This window comes from Crocuta crocuta, unplaced genomic scaffold (assembly GCF_008692635.1).
Source record: "Crocuta crocuta isolate KB4526 unplaced genomic scaffold, BGI_CrCroc_1.0 scaffold130, whole genome shotgun sequence".
Classification (NCBI taxonomy): Eukaryota; Metazoa; Chordata; class Mammalia; order Carnivora; family Hyaenidae; genus Crocuta; species Crocuta crocuta.
The window spans coordinates 9,463,076-9,466,459 of NW_027527920.1; positions in this window are offsets into that span (position 1 = coordinate 9,463,076).

Below are 3,384 nucleotides of genomic sequence, written 5' to 3' on the forward strand. Positions count from 1 at the left end.
TCAACAACACCCAGAGGGGCCAACAGTGTCTCTATTCCTCTAAGAGAACCAGTCTGGTTCCCATGTCTGACCTAAGTCACCTCCACCTGTCATGTACTACTCCTCCCCCTCCCCAAAGTCTTCCAACAACTAGGATATATGGAACCACAGCACTGCTGCAGGCAGTAAAAGCAACAAATGCTTGTCCTTGAGTCTGAAGGATTTTAGTCCGCCTTGTTCCTAAGTTATTCAGTTTAGGATAAAATGCATTGAATGAAAGTTACCTTAGTATAAAAGGAGGCCTGAAAAAAAATTACAGGAAGTTTCTGTTTTCAAAAATCAAATTCCAATTCAATTCAGCAAGCATTAATTAAACATAAAGTTATATTCAAAGCACTGGGCTAGAAGCCATGAGGAACAGAGGAGACAGAGGTGTCGTATGCAGTTCAGAATGAGGGAGGAAAAAAGTATATTCACAAATAACTATAATTAAAGACAATGTGTGATAAAGTACTATAACAAAAATCCTAGCAAAGAGTTAGGGAGATACAGAGGAAAACGAAATCAACTCTGGAGATAACTAAGTGGGAAGAAAAAGTTAAGAAAGGCTTCAGGAAGGAGATGAAATTTGGGGGCAGGTTGAAGGAAGGGTCTGATTTGGAGTTGAATGCTTTGGAGCAAGGAAGGTCATTCCAGCAGAAAAGAAAAGAAAAAAAATAAAGTGCTGAGAATGAAAAACACAGGGTAAGCTGAAAGAACGGCTGTAAACAGAGTAAGAAATAGATGAAATAAGACTGAGATTATTAAGGATGTGGAGTTCTGGCCTATGAAGGCAATAAGGAGCCATTAAAGGTTTTTCAGCAAGAAGTGGAATGGTAAGAACTATATAAATCTACACTGGGGTGATGCCTGGCTGCAGTTGGTAAAGCATGTGACTCTTAATCTTAGGGTTCTAAGTTTGAACCCCACATTGGGTGGAGAGATTACTAAAATATATATATATATATATATATATATATATATATAAAACTTAAAAAAAAACCCANGTTCCTTATTATATACTCTTCTAGAACCAAATTCTTTCTGTTCAGAGCACTTTAGTTCATAATCTTACTTTTATCAGTTGATTGTTGGTCAGAGACCACGTCTGGCTTCACACTTAGTTTATAAAAAATTGTAATAATATTGCAGCAGTCTGTAGTACAGAATACAGAAAGAGGCATTAATCATGAGGTTACTGCAATAACACACAGATGAAGGCCTGAACTTGGTCAGACAAAAAAGCAAAGCTAAATAAATGGCAAGGTACCTAGAATAATCCAAATTTAGTGAATGATTAGATGAGATAGTAAGGAAGAAAAATAACTAAAGAGGAGTTCAAAGTTTTGTGCCATGGGAACTGGAAGAAGTGTAATGCTTAGGAGAAAAAAGGGTAGGCAGGTTTCAGAAATGAAAACTGGAGGTACATTCAAAAGCAGATGTCAAATAGAAAAAGCTTTCCTTCTTCCTTGTATTCCTTTCAGATTCATATACTCCATAAGCTGCACAATTCCATTTCTCTTCCTATGGTTCCATTTCCAATACCACTCTTTAAGACTGCTCCAGAAGCATCAGTTTCAGAATAATAAATGTTGTTTCACATCAAACCTCAGATTTTGTAACTGAAATTTAGAAGGCACATTCTTTTTTCATAAATTTTTTTTAATGTTTATTTTACTTTTTGAGACAGAGAGAGACAGAGCTTGAGTGGGGGAGGGGCAGGGAGAGAGGGAATCACAGAATCCGAAGCAGGCTCCAGGTTCCGAGTGGACAGCACAGAGCCCGACATGGGGCTCGAACTCACGGACCCTGAGATCATGACCTGAGCCGAAGTCGGCTGCCTAGCCGACTGAGCCACCCAGGCGGCCCTAGAAGGTACATTCTTAAACATCCACTTCTGCTCACATAAATGAAAGTTCATCCCAAACAAACCCAGTCTACTCCACTGAAGACTGTTGCTACAAACATTACTGATAACATGCCAAAAGCCCACCAGCTGTACTCTGTACAAAGAATAGAGCAGACACCGCTGCCGTCCCCTACAAAGACGGAACTACAGCCTACGAAACTACAGGTACAAATATGCAATGCAGGGGCGCCTGGGTGGCTTAGTCGGTTAAGCATCTGACTTTCGCTTGGGTCATGATCTCGCGGTTCGTGGGTTCGAGCCCCGCATCGGGCTCTGTGCTGACTACCAGCTCAGAGCCTGGAGCCTATTTCAGTCTGTGACTCCCTCTCTCTCTGACCCTCCCCTGCTCACGCTGTCTCTCTCTCTCTCTCTCCTAGAAATAAATAAAACATTAAAAAAAAAAATTTAATAAAAAAAACAAATACGCAATGCAGTACCAATCATGCAATGTGGCCTAACTGCCAGGATCTGGATTTCATTGATGGTATAGTTTCATTTCCAAGGGTGGCATGGTGTATACTCTCACCACTTTCCAATTCAATAGCCTATGCATCCCTGAACACTTAAAAAACAAAACAAAACCCACCTACAAAATTATATTGTATATAATATAAACCCACCACTTATATTTCCAATATTAATCTTTCTAAAATCTCATATTCAAGTGGAACACTTCTGAAAATAACCTTTAGATTACCTAAAAATTAGCAATATGCTAAAGATAGCTGGTAACAAAACAAAGTACTCCCAAGACTTTTTGTGAGTCCACGCCAGTCAGAGTGGCTAAAATGAGCAAAACAGAGAACTCTAGATGCTGGCGAGGATGTGGAGAAACGGGCACCCTCTTACACTGTTGGTGGGAATGCAAACTGGTGCAGCCCCTCTGGAAAACAGTGTGGAGGTTCCTCAGGAAGCTAACAATAGAACTCCCCTATCACCCAGCACTAGCACTGCTAGGAATTTACCCAAGGGATACAGAAATGCTGATGCATAGGAGCACATGTACCCCAATGTTCACAGCAGCACTCTCAACAATAGCTAAAACATGGAAAGAGCCTAAGTGTCCATCAACGGACGAATGGATCAAGATGATGTGGTTTATCTATACCATGGAATACCCCATGGCAATGAGAAAGAATGAAATCTGGCCATGTGTAGCAACACGGATGGACCTTGAGGGTGTTATGCTGAGCGAAATAAGTCAGGCAGAGTAGGACAGATACCATATGTTTGCACGTATAGGTGGATTAGGAGGAACTTAACGGAGGACCGTGGGGGAAAGGGAGAGGGGCAAACCATGAGAGACTCTTGAATGCTGAGAAACAAACTGAGGACTGACGGATGTGGGGTGGTGGGGGGAGATGGGCACGGAGAAGGGCACTTGTGGGTATGAGCACTGAGTGTTATATGGAAACCAATTTGACAATAAACTATTTGTAAAAAAAAAAAAAAAAAAA